The 18,615-nt window shown below is 42.7% G+C and overlaps 1 protein-coding gene across 1 annotated transcript in view; it reads right to left on the reverse strand.

The window, feature by feature from the left end:
- The window catches only part of Kcns3 (potassium voltage-gated channel modifier subfamily S member 3), a 54,481-nt gene that overhangs the window by 17,532 nt on the left and 18,334 nt on the right, over window positions 1–18,615 (reverse strand). The window contains exon 2 of the mRNA XM_051143432.1: window positions 8,574–8,764. The gene's annotated coding sequence lies outside the window, so the exon portion shown is untranslated. The remainder of the gene's footprint in view (window positions 1–8,573; window positions 8,765–18,615) is intronic.

Genomic DNA, 18,615 nt, shown 5'->3' on the forward strand with positions numbered 1-18,615 from the left:
TAACTAAAATGCAGAGAGACAGTATTGAAATCAACAAAATCAGAAATGAAAAGGGAGACATAACAACAGACACTGAAGAAATACAAAGAATCATAAGATCCTACTTTGAGGGCATATATGCCACAAAATTTGAAAATCTAAGGGAAATGGACGATTTTCTTGACCAATTTCACTTGCCAAAGTTGAGTGAAGAACAGATAAACAAGCTAAATAGTCCCATTTCCCCCACAGAAATAGAAGCAATCATTGATAGTCTCCCAACAAAAAAAAGCCCAGGGCCAGATGGTTTCAGTGCAGAATTCTACCAGACTTTCAAGGGCGAGCTAATACTGATAATCTCCAAGCTACTCCAAAAGATAGAAATGGATGAAACATTACCAAATTCATTCTATGAGGCCATAGACACCTTGATACCTACACCTCACAAAGACTCAACAAAGAAAGAGAATTTCAGACCTATTTCTCTTGTAAACATCGATGCAAAAATACTAAATAAAATACTTGCAAAACGAAACTACTACAGCCACGTTGGAAATCTATCTGGTGCTATCTCAGAAAAATGGGAATAGGGCTTCCTCAAGACCCAGCTATTCCACTCCTTGGAATATACCCAGAAGATGCTCCAGCACACAACAAGAAAATTTAATCAACCATGTTCATAGCAGCCTTATTCATAATAGCCAGAACATGGAAACAGCCTAAGTGTCCATCAGTAGAAGAATGGATAAAGAAACTGTGGTACATATACACTATGGAATACTACTCAGCTATTAAAAACAAGGAATTCCCAAAATTTGTGGACAAATGGATTGAGCTAGAAATGATCATAATGAATGAGTTAACCCAGAAGCAGAAAGACTCAAATGGTATATACTCACTTATATCTGCATACTAGCCCAAGGGGCATGTACCACGAAAGCCTTCACTTACCAGGAAACTGGGACAGAGGGGAGGACATCCTATTGGGACTCTAGATGAGAGAAGCATGGGAGAATGGCAAAGTAGAAGGATCCAGAGGGTCCTAGAAACCTACAAGTAGAACATTATGATAGGCAGATTTGGGCCCAGGGGTCCCACTCAAACTAAGGCAGCAGCCAAGAACAAATACAGGGGGTAAACTTTAAACCCCTTCCCAGATCTAGCCAATGGAAAGAACATCTCCAGAGTTGAGTGGAGAGTGGGATATGACTTTCACACATACTCTAGTGCCTCATATTTGACCATGTCCCCTGGAGGGGGAGACCTGGTGGCACTCAGAGGAAGGACAGCAGGTTACCAAGAAGAGACTTGATACCCTATGAGCATATACAGGGGGAGGAGGTCCCCCTCAGGAACAGTCACAGGGATGGGGAATAAGGGGAAAATGGGAGGGAGGGAAGAATGGGAGGATACAAGGGATGGGATAACCATTGAGATGTAACAAGAATAAATTAATAAAAAATTTTTTTAAAATGCCAGTCCACCAAAGGAGGTGTGAGCACTATAACATGAAATAGAGCCAGCAAATACATGATGTAAAAATAATGGCAGAACTAGAGGGAGGAATTATTGGAATTTCAATATCCCCACCTTCAATAACATATGGAACAATTATGCAAATATCCACAGGGAAATATAGAAGATTCAAACATCATTTTAAACACACAAGAGCTGACAAAGACTGAGTATCCCAGGTAGGACAGTGAGCGTGCTTTCTCTCTCTCTCTCTCTCTCTCTCTCTCTCTCTCTCTCTCTCTCTCTCTCTCTCTCTCTCTCTCTCTCTGACATGGAACATTCTCTAGTACAGACAAAAAAGGCTCAGTCACCAAACAGCCTGAGTAGATTCTAAAGTGCACTAGCCATCTACCATAACTCTGACAAATTACTTGAAGTAATCAACTTAAGAAGAGAAAAGGTTTGCCTCTGGGCTCACTGTGGCCAACACTTTAGTGCATCATCACTTGGTGCTGTTGTCTTGGGCCTATGGAGAGACAGACAGCAGAGCATTGTGGAATTATGTGGTCAACCTCAAGGCAACGAGGGAGCAAAGCCAATAAACACAAAGGGAGGGAGCTAAATATTCTCACCGCTGGGCATCTCCCCAGTGAACTAACTTCCTACTACCATCTCACTTCCTACAGATTACATCACCTCTCAGCAGCACCATAACTAAGGAGCCATTCAAGGTCCAAAATAGAGCAAAACAAAACAAAAAGGAAAACAAACAAAGCAACAACAAAATACTTGAAATAGTAGCATTCACCAACCACAATGAAGTAGGATTATACCTCAGTAACAAAAGAAAATCTGGGAATAACTTTTTAATGTGGAAACTGAACACCACTCCTCAAGGACCGGAGATTCAAAGGAGAATTTTTTTTAATTGCAATAAACAAAAACAAGACTCCAAACTTACAGGGTGCTATACAATAGTGACCGGGGGGTGCCAGAGAGATGGCTCAGCCACAAAGAGCACTAGCTGCTCTTCCAAAGACCCAGGTTCAATTCCTAGCATCCACGTGGCAGCTTACAACTGTCTGTAGCTCCAGTTCCAGACAATCTGACACCCTCATACAGACATACATGCAGGCAGAACACCAATGCACATAAAATAAGAATATGTAAATTATTTTTAAAAAAAGAAACAGTGAGTAAGGAAAAACATATAGATTTATATACCTATAGTCAAAGAAAAAAATATCTTAAATTAAGAACTCTCTCCCTCAAAAGCATAGGAACAGAGAAAAGTTAAGGTCAAATTCAGCTTAAGTAAGAAAATGATTATTACACTTGAAATGAACGAAGTAGAAAATAAAAATGAAATTTGAGAATGCCAAAAACTGGACATTTTTTAAAATCAATAAAGCTGACCAATCTTCAGCCACATTAGCCAAGAAGGGATGGAAGAAACCCCCAATTAGGACAGTGAGCAGTGGAAGAGGCTAAGTCCCAGGAGTGTTCCCACAGAATGCCGTAAGGGCATTCTGTGAACAGATTTATACCTACACACTAGAGAACCTATAACCTAGATGACGTAATCAAGTTGCTAGAAATATACAACTTACAGATGACTCGAGAGGAGAAAGGGACTCTTAATGAATTTACAAGATATTTAATTTGCAACTTAAAAACTCCGGGCAAGTCAGGCAACAACTGTTCCTCTGGTGAATCTCAGCACTCCTTCGCACACACAGATCCTTCACAACCTTTCCCAACCAAGTGGGGGGGGGGGGGAGACGCCCTTCCCAGTTCTATGAAATTCCCTTCATACCAAAACTACCAACAGACCTGAGAAGGAAACTAAAGACCACTGTCTGTCTCTGTGGATACAGATGCAAACATGATCAACAAATCACTAGCAAACCAGATCCACTAGCAGGTCTTATTAGGGTTCTATTGCTGTGATGAAACACCATGAGCAAAAGCAACTTGGGGAGGAGAGGGTTTCTTTCACTCACACGTCCATATAATAGTTCATGTCAACAGCAGAAAGGACAGGAACTAAGGCAGGACAGGAACCTGGAGACAAGAGCTGATGCAGAGGCCATGGAGGGGTGCTGCTGACTGGCTTGCTCCCATGGCTTGTTCAGCCTGCTTTCTTATAGAACCTTTCTTGCATGGCAGTATCAATGCACATGTTAACATGGAAAGGGGAGATTTTTATGAGTTCCTTCCCCTACACAAAGAATCACAGGCATCTAATGGCTGGTGGGGGTAGGAGAATTATCCTCTCCCAAGGGTGACAACTTCATTGATTGTCCATCCAACGTTGGGTGATAATCCTTAAAACCATGTATACACCAACAACAAAAATGGCTCCAGAAGATTTTATAGAGAGAGAGATATGCTCTTTAAAATATACCCTTTAAAATGTGTATGTATATATACATATATACGTGTGTGCATGCTTATACACATACATATGTATGTAACAATAATCAAAGAAAAAGAAGCTATTGATTTGAGGGTGGCTGGGAGAACATGGGAAGGATTCAAGGGAGCATAGCTGAGAGGGGCTACAGGGAACAAAGGGAGTGGCGAAGTGATATAATTCTATTTCAATTTTTAAAATTTTTTTCAAGATTTGGACAATGGTCATCAATGGCTTCCAGATAATAAATCAGTGGGAAATTCCCAACACATAATCCAAGCTACATCATCTGTCTCCTTAGCAATGCCCAATGTAACAAAAGAGACACAAGGCAAAACATCTCCTGGTGGAAGTACAAAAACAATCCCACAGACCTAGATTTGATTGAGCCTGGTCTAGATCTAACTCTTAATTAAAATTAAGAATTTCAGAAGAACATATTCAATGATATCAAAAGGGATGCTAGCAGCAAAATTGAGGCTATAGGATCCCACACAGAAAAAATGACATAGATCATTGAGATGCAGAAAATAGAATCAGTCTGTAGGTTTTATATGGATTTTGATTCTAATAAGTCAAATGCATATTATTTCATTATAGGTTTATTTGCATTGTATTTACATATGTATTATATCTGCATCGCACATGTAAACAGGGACATCAAATGCCAATTAGATGTCTGCTATAAAAGACTTAATTTTTCAATGTTCTAATGATATTCTAATTAGAAATATACACTAAAATATTTATAGATAATACTACAGAGCATTTGGGATTGATTTCTAAAACTAAAAGACAGTAACACTGACCATACAAATAGACCACATGCTAATTACTGTTATATCTGGGAAGTGGCTACATGAAATTTAATGCCTCATCCTACTTTTGCACATGTTAAATTTTTCCATTAATAATTATTTAAGGCTGGACGGTGGCACATGCCTTTAATCCCAGCACTAGAGAGGCAGAGGCAGGTGGACCTCCATGAGTTTGAAGTTAGCCTGGTCTACAGAGTGAATTCCAGGACAGCCAAAGCTGCACACACAGAGAAATCATGTCTCCAAAAAACAAAACACAAAAATTAAGAAACCAGGCATAGTGGTTCTCATCTGCAATCCCAGCATTTGGGAGGCTGAGGCAGAAATACTGCAAGGTCAAAGCCATCCAGGGCCACACAAAAGACCCTTTAAGAAAATTTTACTGTTCTTGTTGTGTGCTAGAGCGTCTTCTAGGTATATTCCAGGACACTGGCCCAAGGGGCATGTCCCATGAAAATCTTCACTTACCAGGAAAGGGGGACAGAGGGGAGGACATCCTATTGGGACTCTAGGTGAGAGAAGCATGGGAGAATGGGGAAATAGAAGGATCCAGAGGGTCCTAGAAACCTACAATAAGAACATTATGATGGGCAGATCTGGGTCCAGGGGTCCTGCTTAAACTATGGCACCAGCCAAGGACAATACGTGCAGTAAACTTCAAACCCCTACTCAGATCTAACCAATGGACAGGACATTCTCCACAGTTGAGGGGAGAGTGGAGTGGAGTGGGGTCTGACTTTCACACAAACTCTGGTGCCCCATATTTGACCACATTCCCTGGATGGGGAGGCCTGGTGGCACTCAGAGGAAGGATAGCAGACTACCAAGAAGAGACTTGATACCCTATGAGCATATACTGGGGGAGGAGGTCCTCATCAGTCACAGTCACAGGGGAGGGGAGTAAGGGGAAAATGGGAGGGAGGGAGGGATGGAAGGATACAAGGGATAGGATAACAATTGAGATGTAATATGAGTAAATTAATAAAATATATTAAAAATTTTTTTAAAGTAAGTTTTACTGTATACATTTTTGAGGCAACCCACTGTGGCAAGTGCTTTTATTTATGCTACTGTTCAGCCATTCTGTGCCCTGCAATTGACACTGTACCTGGACACTAGCAAGCAACTGGGAAGTATGCCAGAATAAATGACAGTCTCTTTTGATGAACTAAACAAAAAGAGCCTCCTAGGGCCCTATGCTGGCTAACAGCAGCTGCTAATTTGACTGGATCTAGAAAAACACTACAAGACAAGCCTCTCAGTATATCCATAGAGAAATTTCTAGATTGGCTTCATTGAGGTGGGGAGACACAGCCCACAACGTGGGTGGTCCCATTCTATGGACTAGAGTTCCAGACTCCACAAAAAGAAGCAAGATGGCGAAGCACCGGGATTGACTGACCTCTCTGTGCTTCCTGACAGCTGACACACTGTGAGCAGACACCTCACACCCCTGCCTCCATGGCACCCCCATTCTAATAGACCGTACCCTCAAGCCTGTGCTGAAAGAAGCTGTCCTTCTTTAGGTTGTTTTTGTCAGATACTTTATTGCTGCCATGAGAAATGGCCCCTCATTGGCTGAGCTAGGGCAGGTGACCATCAGAGGGAAAGGCAAGGTCTCAGGAAGTTTGATTTTGTACTGTCTCTTCTCAGCTACAGGACCTTAAGTAGGGACTCTTCAACCATAGGAGGAGCACACCTGCCTTGAGGGTCAAATAACAAGTTCAAAAAAACCAAAACCAAACAAACAAAAAATTACAACCACAACAACAAAACAAATATAAAACTTTAAAAAACCTTTGGAAACATAAAACCTGATACAACAATTGCCCTTCCCCACTCTGGTCCTATTTCCTTCTTAACTCTTCCTCCTTCTAACTAGGACAGTTAATGTGTATCAGAGTTGCTCTTGCTCCTTCTTGGTGTTTTTGAGTACTCAAGGACAGGCCCAGAGCCAGCATGTACAGACTAGGTCACTTCGTCACTTCGTAAAGACTTCTGGATTTGAGTGTTTGTTCCAGTCATTCGTATGGTTAGCTGCTCCTCTCTGGAACCCCAGGGATTTCTGTACTATTATACACTTCATCTCAAGCAGTGTGTGCTCAGGCTTTGTAAGCCAAATAACCAGAAGGCTGTCCCATTTATAAAAAGGTTGAGTATCACAGATGATGGTGTGTCAAGGTAAGGTGTAGGCCTGACCCCAAGAGGGGCTTCTAATCCTGTTTAGATGTCCCATCCATAGTCCACCTGAGCCATGTTTTTGTTTTGTGTTTTTTTTTTTTATACTTTGTATTATAAGAACAACTGGCAAATAAATTGTAAACATCACACACAATCAGAACAGGCATCGAGAATGGGAACCGTGGCGTTCATGTTAAAATTTTACCCCTTCAGTGTGAAATATATTTTATGCTCTCACCCACCACCAAAAAGGAAAAACTCCGTAATAGAATCAGAACTATAAAAACAGGTAACTTAATGTACTCCCTCAGAACTTATGCAGGTATCCATCCACATTCCCTAATATTTAGCCTTTCTTGTTCTCTTTTCTTCGTGTTACCTTGTATACCCACATGCACATTTGCTTACATAGATACATCCATTATTGTCTAGATTCTGCGTATCAGAAGAGAACCCATTCTCCACCTGAGCCATGCTGCATTGAGGGGCACTCCGTACAATGTGTATAACAGTAGTTCTGGTGTTCAGGGGAAGGGGTTTTGAAAACTTTGAATGTACTGGGTCAAGTTCATAGCTGCCTCCTCCTGAACTCCCCTGCTCTGCTCACCTTCTCCAAGGTGTCCCTTTGTGTCTGCCTTATGTCAGCATTTGTCACAAGGTAGAGTCATGCCTTCTGAGCCTGGTCCTTACTCTGCACAAATGTCAACTATCTCGCTTCCCCTTGGCATTCTCCCATCCTCTCTTCAGCTACAGCCTCTTTTGACAACTCCTGGTCCTTATCTGGTAAAGACACTAATTTTTACCTGAAAGAATTTTTAAAATCTATTGCCATTTTTTGGAAAAAAAAAAATAATAGGAGACAGACCTAGAGCAAGCATGGCAAAATTCAGTGGCTCCAATGGCCACCAGTAAAGCCAAGCAAATAAAGGGATGGCTGTAATGCATTCTCCACAGTTCAACAGGGAAAAAGTGCAGAGAACCTCACTGCTTCGGGGGATTAGCGGACAGACTTATCAGTGTGAAACTCTCATGCATATGTAGGATAGCTGAGCTGACCCATAGGACATTAAAGATGAATGTCCACTGAAATGTGCTTCTGGGTACATTGCTACCTGAGCCAGGCTCCTGACAAGTTCAGCTCTGTGGCCCTCATGTTAAGCTAAACATAAGAAGGCTTTTACTACAAGAGCAGCAGTGTTGCTCCTTCAAGTCTGAAGTGTAAATGTTTAAAAAAAAAAAAAAAAAAAAGTGGAGACTGAGGGATGGAATTTACACCACACAAAACTTTTTTTCTTTTCTGGTTTAAGACAATGAGACGGGACCTCATATATTCCAGACTGGCTCTGACTCACAAGCACCCAGGGATAATTAGCCTCTGCTTTCAAGTACTGGGAGTACAGGAGTCTGTTACCATGCCTGATTTTATGCTGTGCTGAGAATCAAACCCAGGGCTTCATGCATGATAGGCAAGTACCCTGAGCTGTATCTCCAGCCCCACCCAGAACCTTCTAAAGCTGGCACTGACCCTGATGTGACCCTTCCAGACCTATACTCTTTTTTGTTTCAACTGCCCATCAGATTTTACAATCAGAAGAACTTCCTCCCAAATTGCCATCTGTGGCTTTCCTCTTCATCGCTGCATTTTACTTTATCACTGCAATATTTTCCTCTTCCTCTGATAACAATGACCATCAGAGAAACTGACACAGAAAGACAGCTCTTACCCTCGTGGTGGTGATGTCACACACTCTGCCCTCATCCTGCACAGTGGAACGTCCATTGTCATCCAAGAAGCTCCTCCCTTCTTCCCTTGCTGGAGTATGGGATTCGTACTGGCATTTAGTGCCTCAAGGAAGAGAAGAACGCGGCCCTCTGGTTGTTCAAGTCAAAGCAGATGCTGTAAAGTGAAACGCACCTGTGGATGAAAGCACCAGGCATGTTGTCACTACAAGGTGGCAACAAAACCAAGACATCCCATCACCAACTCTGTGCTCTGTCATTTTTTACCAATACAAACTTTCAAGTCCCATGGAACTTTCATGGAGAAACTGGTCTTTTCACCCTATGAACCATTGCTCCACTTGAACTCACGGATAGGATTAAGGACTCCTAGAACTCAACTTCAGCAGAACATCTGGAGCACCACATCTGTCACAGGCCACGAAACATCTGGGCACTGATGTTTCAACTGAGAAACTGGGCACTGGAGTCAGGGCTTCCCTCACTTCCCTCACAGCTGCTTCTAAGAGTGTTATTTGCCTAGCCAATCCATTGAGGATATGCTTGTAACCTTCTAAATGAATATACTTTAATCCATTTCAGAGGCAAATTTATAGGGGTTACTGCTCTAACAGAATTAATTCTACTGCTACAATTTGAAATCAATAGATTTCAAAGGCTGGCCAAATTCAATTCCTCTTTATTTGCACATTGCTATATGTCACAGGCCAGAGATTATTTCAGGCCTTAATATGAAGTCCTTCACAAACATGAGTATGTTTATGCATGGCCTGGGGGGAGGCTAAGTTTATGTAAAAACAAACAAAGAGATAACACTGTTCCCACCTACTCTCCCTTCATACGTTAAAGAAAGCAAAAATGAAAAAATCCCAACCAAGTGAGCCTTGCCTCATATTGATGTAGTCCCATAGGTCTCTGCTAGCATCCAAACATCTATCCACTGATGTTCTTCATGTTTTCCAATCAACTCCCAGTCCAAAAGGAGGAGAGGAATAGTTATGGGGGGAAGAAACTATTGGTGTTGAGCGGAAGACACGCATGAAGTGCCTGTGGCTACATCAGTCATTGAACAAACACTCAGTGTGGTTGAAGATCTTCTAAGACCCTGGGATCTCACATGGGACACAGCAGCTATCCAACACACCAAGAAATCACAGGTCTTAAGCCAAGTAAACATGGAAAACAAACATGTCTGCATCCTGTGGGCAGTGCAGGCAGAGCGTGGGAGGACTATAGTCTACAGGTTGGTCCCAGAAGGGACAGAGCAAACCCTGACACTCCTCCAGGGTAGATGTTTACTTCTAACAGATCTAGGTCATGGAAATGATCCAGAAGTGAGATGAAGCTCCAACTGAACTGAGCTTGCTACATGGAACTCTTGGTAGAAAAGCAGAGAGATTTCTTTATAAGGATGAACAGCCAGATATCAGAAGTCAAAGGCTCCTGTGTCCTCCCCCATCCCCTCTGGCTTCCGTTCTTCTTCTCCTTTCTCTTCTTCACTGCCTCCTGGCAACACCTTAGACATTTGCCTCCCAGGCAAAGGCAAAAATGCTACTGTCCTTAATCCTTACTCTTAGATACATTTCCAACTGTAGCATAGCTTAAGAGAAAGTAAGTTATCCTGGCTGGGAGATAATTAATTAACCCCCAGTAGCTTTGGTATCATTGTATTCATAATGGAAGGAAGAAAGCAAAGAGTACTTGGACTTTTGGCTAGTTCATCACTTGAGCTCAGCACAGAAAGGTCAGGGCTGACCCAGGGACACATAGTGAGATGAGCCAAGTGTATCCTTTTCACAGAAACCTGTAACCAGGGGATGCCTTCAGTCATCTGTCCTGAACAAATGACATCACAATTTTTACAGACCTTGAGATACCAATTCTCAATTTTATATGAAAAAACAAAAAACCCAGAATAGCTAAAACAATCCTGCACAATAAAAGATCTTCTGGAGTTATCTCCATCCTTGATCTCAAGCTGTACTACAGAGTAACAGTAATTTAAAAAAAAAAAAAACCTGCATGGTACTGGCATAGAAATCGACTGGTTCATCAATGGAAGACCCAGAAATAGACCCACACACCTATGGACACTTGATTTTTGACAAAGAAACCAAATCCATACAATGGAAAAAAGACAGCATCTTTAACAAATGGTGCTAGTCTAACTGGATGTCTATATGTAGAAAAATGCAAATAGATTCATATTTATCACCCTGCACAAAACTCAAGTCCAAGTGGAGTGAAGACCTCAGCATAAAACCACACACACTAAGTCTGCTAGAAGAAAAAGTGGAGAAGAGCCTTGACCTCATTGGCACAGGAGACAACTTCCTGAACAGAACACCAACAGCTCAGGCTCTAAGATCAGCAATTAATAAATGGGACCTCATGAAACTGAAAAGCTTCTATAAGGCAACGGACTCTGTCATCAGCCTGATTTCTTATAGACCACCAGCCCAACGATGGCCCCACCCACAATGGCTCAAATCACTAACGAAGAAAATGCCTTGCAGCTGGATCTTACAGAGCTATGTTCTCAATTGAGGTTCTTTCCTCTCACATGACTCTAGCTTATGTCAAGTTGACATAAAACTAGCCAGCAGAGTTTGGTCAATTTTTTGATGCCAGCAAATGAGTTTCTAAAGTTACACGGCTGGCCTTGATCTGTGCAAAAGACCATGGGAAATGGCACCTATAAGATGACAACTTCCCTGGAGGCATCTTGACCTTACACATTTCACAGTAGATGTCTCTTCCTTGGCACCAGTGCTACTATATGGCAGAATGATTGCTTCTTGTGGGAGTGCCCCACAGTTGTAAGATGTTTAGCAGCATTGATAGGCCCCACCTACTAAGTAACAAGGCTATGTCAGTCAGAAATCTCTCTAGAGCAGCCAAGACATCCCAGCAGCTAAAGGTGCCTGTCATCAAGGTCAGCGATGTGAGTTCAAACCCTGGGAACCATACAAGGAGGAGAGAACGACTTCCCATGTCCTCTGACCATGAGAAGCACACCATGGCATGTGTGTGTGTGTGTGTACACACCACATATTATCCCACTAAGACATTCTTTTAAATGTCTCCAGACCCTATCAAGTGTTGCTTGGGAAGCAAAATGATCTCCAGTTAAAACAAGAGCTCTATAAAACAAATAAATGTTCAAAACTCTGTTTGCAACTGGGCAAGCTATAGTGCTTCCCTGTGGACAGGATCAGGGACTGTCCCTCAACACTTACTCCTTTAGATTCAGTCATCACAGTTCATGCCATGATGTCAGTCAACCAAAAATCTGAAAGCAAGGAAAGATAAAAAGAACTTTGGGGGCTGCAAAGGTAGCTTAGTAGGCAAAGTCCTTGCCACACAAGCATGAGGACCTGAGTTTAGATCCCAAGCACTCACGTAAAAGCCAGGGATGAATGACATCTACCTATAAGGCCAACCACGGGGAGGCAAAAATAAGCAGATTCCAGGAGGTCACAGGTCAGCCAAGCCTAGGCAAATAGGTGAGTTCCTGGTTCAGGGAGAGACCCAATCTCAAAAACTAAGGTGAAGACTGGTCAGGAATAGCATCTAACATTGACTTCTATCTCTACCACATATTCTTACATGTGCACATAAATACACGCACAAACATGTATATATGTGTACACACACACACAACATACATGCGCATGCACAAAGTGAGCCTAACCTGCTACCTCTCTAAGCATGTTTGGTGACTTGAGTATAAGGCCAGCGATTTTTCTCTATGAGAGCCTGCCTCGTGTTCCCTAGGATGATGTATCATGCACATACATTCAAATATGTAAGCCTCATGTATAATGACTTCAAATATATAGCCCACTTTCTGCAATAATACTGCTCCAGCTGAATACGCCCACTCCTAGCCAAAGCTCTCACCTTGTAGAAACTCAATGAACATCTTGGGGAGGGGGGGATGCAAATGCATGTCAGCTGTGTGGCCTTGCCACTACATATCAATCAAACACCAATTCTTAATAAAAACCTGAGGGTAATAAAATTATAGGAAGAATAATGGAAGATGAAATTCTATCCTGCCTGTGTCTTGCTTAACTAATGAGAATTTTCATCCAGTGTTTTGCTCCAGTAATATTAAAATATCACAATCAGGCTTCCATAATTGCATTTACTGTGCCGGAAGAGTTGTACTGATATTTAAATCCTATCATCCAAAGCCATCCAAAGAACCCACCTTCTAGTCGATGCTGACAGTGGATTGCTTCCAATATGCCTGAACTACATTCTTCCTCCAAATTATCAAATTTCAACAACTACCTTACTATGAAAAATCCTTGAATTCACATGTGGGTTTTTTTTTCCATTCGGCCCCAGAAGGAAAATGAAAGCTTCTCGGGTTATAATATATTCAAGGATTAAAAATAAATGTATAGATGTTCTGGTTTTCAATGAGAAGCCCGGTTAGAGCTTTCTAGAGCAAAGTCTCTAAATTATACCTGGGAGATCACATAAGCTCTGTTTCTCTCTTGAGTATCTGAAATGAGTGGATGTAAAAGCATCTCCCGCAATCCCTAAGGCCTGAGGCATACGTAACTCAACACTACCTTTCTCTCCTCCCGTCCTGGGTTTCCAGACAACCTCCCCTGTGGGATAAGAGAGCAGCAGGCACACAGCTGAGTCACCTCCCCAAGACAATCTATGACACAAAAAGCAGGCCAAAAGCTGCCTGGGGAGGTGAGATATGCCCCACATAGATAAGAACATCCCACAACCACTGACCCCAGCCAGTCACCCCTAAGTCTTAACAGGCCTCTCAAGTCACTCTGTGTGGTCTATGTGACCGGCATTCTTCCACTGGCCCCAGGAAGCAACTGTCCTAGCTTGCTATAATCAGCTTTGCCCAGGGTAGCTGAAGAAAAAGGTTCCCAGTGCAGGCAGGAAGGTAAATTAGCCCAACTGGGGGCCTGAGATCTTGCACAGCCTAATTCTAGCTTTATCTCTCTCTTTCCGTGATATGAATGAAAATCCATGGTGCTGAAGCTCTGATGAAGACAGGAAAGAAACAGCCAGCAGCTTTGCACGGTGCAGGGGAACAGTTTAACACAGAGGGAATAGCAGAGTATAAACTGGTTCTGCAACAGCTTTTCCTGAGGACATAGTAGCCAGAGGGCTCACCTTTCACATTGCCAGTGGTATCTTGAGAAAATAAATCATGAAAGTGTTAAAGATGCATGGAGGAAGATGCCTAATGCATCAGTAATTACTCATAAGCTTATGCCAAAAGCCACCTAAATGTCCATCAGTGGTGAGACCCCACAACACCGGGAGTTAGGCATGCAGTGGAATCTTCTGCACCAGCTAAACCCACTGAGACAAGCATAGGAACCTCCGGGATCCCGTGGGCCCTACTCTGTGGTCTTCCATGTGTGGGCTCATGTATCATGTCCCTGTCTTGGCTTTGGGTCTTAGTTTCCTGGTTTCCTTGGACAGGATCTCAGTGTTTAACTCCAGCTGATCTTCAGCCCATTATGAATTCCAGCCTGGCCTTGAACTTGTGATGTTCCTATCTTAACCTCCCAAATACTGGCATTACAGGTATGTATGTAACAAAACACACGGCCTACAAGTAATGGGGTTTCTGCATTTATTTTACAGATGGGGAAACCAGTGAAGAAAGAAGTTACTAGCTCTGCTGAGCTAGTACTTAAATGACTACTTTAAAAAAGAGTCTCATACAGGCCAAGGCTGGCCTCAAACTCACTGTGTAGCTTCCAACTTCCAACTTCCTGGCCTGCACTAGAGTGCTGATGTGACAGGCATGCTCCACCACACCAGGCTTAGTGCATGCTTGGGATTGAGCCCTGGGCCTGTGCTTGCTGGAGAAAGATGCTATCAACTGAGCTACAAACCCAGGCCAAGGTTCAATAACTACTTCATGATGGCGACATGATTTCAACTCAAACAATGCTCTAAAGTCATTTTCCTAGCCACTGATACAATAGGCCTAGTCAAAAAAGTAAGACAATTATAATACACTGTATGGTGTGTTCCCTTGCTTTGTAACATATGCCTGAGTTCACTATAGAGTGAAAAAAAATCTAATAACATAGACCTAAATGATGTATGCATTTTTTTTTCTGGATGATAGAATTTGGCATGAGTCTCCCTTTTGAGTTTGCATTTGTCAATGTTGTATAAATTTCTTGAAGTGTGTTAAGTCTTATAAAATACTTAGGAAGCAGTTATATCAACATTGAACTATAAAGTACACAAGCAGCCTGGGTCAGTAGTTGATAGGGAAGAAAAAGAGAGACAGACATAAGGGGGATTTATAACATGTGGGGAACTTACAGACTTGCCAGTGGTAGAGTCTTCAGCTCGCTGCCCTGTGTCCTGAGTAGAATCGTGAGCTGTTTTAACTCACTGGAAACTGCTTCACCTGTGAAGACAGAGAGAAGGGGGCAATGCAGAGCTTGCCCTCAGGGCTCGTAGGAGTGTATTATAGCACAAACAGGTAAATAAGAAACTGCCACGGAAGGTGGGTGCCTGGTTAGTTCAGAGGAGGGGTAGTCCCTGTGGTGGGAGTAAAGAATATGTGGGTAAGAGCATTGGAGGCAAATCTTCAGGGGCACAACAGGTGTGATCAGGCAAAGGACACAGGATGGAAGGCGGTTCCAAATGAGGATGCTTGTGCCAAATAAGGGAAGAGGAAAGCCACTGGTGGCTACAAAGAGCAGGTAAGTGTTCAGCCAAGACGAAGCCTATGAACTCAAGACACTGACACACTCTTTCCTCTTAAAATGTCCAAAGTACTGCACCTGTACAGGTCACTCCTTTTCAGAGCTGGCAAGAGGGATGCCCCAGGAAGAAGGAACTGGGTCACCCATAGCCATAGAGACTCCCCTGAAACAAGTAGTCTATCCTCCAGACCCCTAGAAATTTCTATCAATAAAAAACCAGTCTGAAAAGGCAAAAATCTCCAGACATTAGTACTGGTCCTTGGATGTCTAGAATAAAAGGTTCCCCGGGGTACCTCTGTCCACAGGAATTCCTGGATCTAAGATGGCCAACAGCGAATTCTAGGAGAGCCATCCAAAACGCAAGCAGGAACAGAAACTTGAACTAGGTTCAGTAACTCATCCTCTTTTCATGGGGCCCCTCTCTGCACAAAAGGCAGCACAGGGGCTGCAGAGGCATCTTAGAAGGGATGTATCTTGACCCTTACTCACTCCAGCTGAAACTGAGTGATTCCGTCCATTTAAGCAGGAGGGGGGTAGTAGGAACAATATGGCACTTGCAACCTAAGAAGGTGTAGGTAATCTCCAGCCCCAGGAAGAGTTGCTGCAGGTGCCACAGAATGCCACTTAAACTTACACTTATTCTGAGTCCAAAATAATTACATACCTCCTCCTAAGTCTACTTGAACAATTTAATAAAGGAACACACATATGGATCAATCACAAATTGGTTTTAGTCTTTTGATAAATGCATTTCAATATGGTAGGAGTCCTTTACCCTGCGGCTTTTGTTTTGCATCCTATTTGTACTTTAAAAGCACCGTTCTGACCTTGGGAGCAAGGGCTGTCTCTAACTCTTCTCCCTACTTGTGGGATGCTTTTCCTCCTACTGGGTTGCCTTGTCCAGCCCGGATGTGATGCTATGTGCCTGGTCTTATTGTATCTTGTTACCTTACAGTGTTATGTTATGTGTTTGGCTGATGTCCCTGGGAGGCCTGCTCTACTCTGAGGGCAACGGGGAAGGGCCTGGGGGAGGGGGAGGTTGGGAGAAGAGGAAACAGTCAGAATATATGAAAGAAGGAAAAAGAAATACTGTTCTGAAAAATGGCCCACTGCTTCTCTGATGGCCACAAAGGCCTCTGGCACACAAAACCAGGTTGTGAATTCCTCTTATTGCTATTGTGTCACCCTCTGGTGGCTTCCATCTCAGAGTCAAAGTCCTGTCAGTTGTTCTTCTTGTTTGCTTTTAGCTCCTCAAGCTCTTATTCAACAAGGCTCTTTCTGATAGGCTTATTTCCGCCAGTACAGTGTGTGCCTGCCTCAGGGACTTTGCACTATCAGATCTCTTCCCAGGATGCTCTAGTCACAGGTGTGATCCGGGCTTGCTTCCTTACTTCCTTCAGGTCCATAGTTCAAAGATATGACCTTGATGAGACCTTCCTCAGCTTAGCTAGTATGAAATGTCATCACCTGAGGCTGGAGAGATGGCCCAGAGGTTAAGAGCACTGGCTATTCTTCCAGAGGACTCAGGTTCAATTCCCAGCACCCCCACAACAGCTCACAACCATCTTTATGTAACTCCAGCTCCAGAGGATCCAATGGCTCCTTCTAGGACCTTGGACACACAAGACACACACATGGTACACAGACACACAGGCAGGTAGAACACTCATACACACACACACACACACACACACACACACACACACACACAAAGTTTTTTTTTTTTAATTAAATCAATAACTGAAAACATCACTATCTCCTCAAACTATTTCCTCCCTTGACTTATTTTTAATCATTTTCATTTGTCACTCCCTAAAATATGCTTAGAAATCAGGCTGGCAAGATGGCTCTACAGGTAAAGGCAATGGCTGCCAAACCCAAAAACCCGAGTTTAATGCCTGGAAGCCTTATGTTGGAAGAAAAGAACCAATTCCCACAAGTGTCCTCTGACCTCCACACACCAGCCATGGTGCACAAGTGTGGGCATGTGTCATGCATGCACGCATACACAAAAGAAATGAAAATGTAATGAAACAAAATTAATAAATGCACACACACTTACAAACATGTGTTTTCTATATCTTTATCTTGTTTATTAAAATTCTCACTCTGATGCACATACCACAATACTACAAGTGCCTACAGCCTCATCTGACACATAATAGGTTCTTAAAAATTATCTGCTGAGCCAGGCACAGTGGTGCATACCTGTAATCCCAGCACTTGGGAGGCAGAGGCAGGTGGATCACTGTGAGTTCGAGGCCAGCCTGGTCTACAAAGCGAGTCCAGGACAGCTAAGGCTACACAGAAAAAAAGAAAAAGAAAAACAAAACAAAGCAAAATTATTTGTTGAATCAATTGACAAATTTTGATTAACTTACACTTTTCACACAGCTCAGCCATGAGCTACTGCCATTCCACATTAAATTTTAAAGTTCTCTTGCCCATTATGTTAAATGAGAAAAAAGAGGGAAATCACCACCAATGTGCTTTTGAAATTATGGTCACCACTCCAAGTAATAAAAAAAAAGCTCATTTATCAGGTGCTGAAGATGGAAAATACATTTTCCAGTCATCAAAGACACCTGAGCTGTAACACACACACACGCCCGCATGCACGCACGCACACACACACAAACATGCATGCGCACACACGTACACGTACACGCACACACATGCACACAAACGCGCACACACACACACACACACACCATTGAATCAAGTGTTTTGTAAAACAAATAGAAACAAGTAAATGAAAAATTAGTAATAGAGAACAAAACCAGGAAAAGCACACTGGGTATTCTGTAGCCAGGGTGGAGCTGGTTGATAAAACCATCACACAGACTCTCCCCGGCACACGATGAACAGAAAGGAGCAGTGTTCTGATTCGTGGTGCTGGGAATAAATCACCACATGGTCAGGGCTTCAAGTAGCCCACAGACGATGAACATGTAAGGCAGCATTTTAAGGCTCACCACAGCAAACTAGTGACGCCATGGGAAGACCTGACACGGAAGAGCCAGCATCACAGGAACTCAAAAGCACCCATCCCATTCTGTCTCCGGAAAGGTTTTGTTGTAATAGCAAGAACTGCTTCTTTCGGAATAATCCACTAACACTTGCTAAGACTGGAATCCTCCAGTATCTTAAAGAACGTAACAAGGTGTGTGGCTCAGTGGTGGAGTGCTAACCTAGCGTGCACAAGGACCTAGTTTCAGTACTCTCTACTATCACAACCCCCAAAAAATGTAAATCAAGGACAAATGAAGTTCTAAGTGACATCAATCACATACCTCTTGATGAA

Source organism: Acomys russatus, chromosome 1 (assembly GCF_903995435.1).
Source record: "Acomys russatus chromosome 1, mAcoRus1.1, whole genome shotgun sequence".
Lineage (NCBI taxonomy): Eukaryota > Metazoa > Chordata > Mammalia > Rodentia > Muridae > Acomys > Acomys russatus.